Source organism: Antrostomus carolinensis, unplaced genomic scaffold, assembly GCF_000700745.2.
Source record: "Antrostomus carolinensis isolate BGI_N321 unplaced genomic scaffold, ASM70074v2 scaffold39287, whole genome shotgun sequence".
In the NCBI taxonomy this organism is placed as follows: domain Eukaryota; kingdom Metazoa; phylum Chordata; class Aves; order Caprimulgiformes; family Caprimulgidae; genus Antrostomus; species Antrostomus carolinensis.
Genome location: NW_010327343.1, coordinates 29527 through 29734, shown reverse-complemented (window position 1 = coordinate 29734; position 208 = coordinate 29527).

The window sequence follows — 208 nt, the reverse complement described above, 5'->3', positions numbered from 1 at the left end:
GCGGGCGGGTGGGAAGGCCGCTTGGTTGTCTTCCGGGGACCGGGCTGCCCCAGCTCAGCGCCATTGCGGCCGCTGCAGCCTCGCTGTGCGCCGCTGCTCGTGGGCCTCTGTGATCCCGGCGACGTGCAATGGCGCCGCGTCCTAAAATAAACATGACCGTGTGGGGCGCGGCCTCGGTCCGGCCCGGCCGAGCTGGTGACCCCGGCAG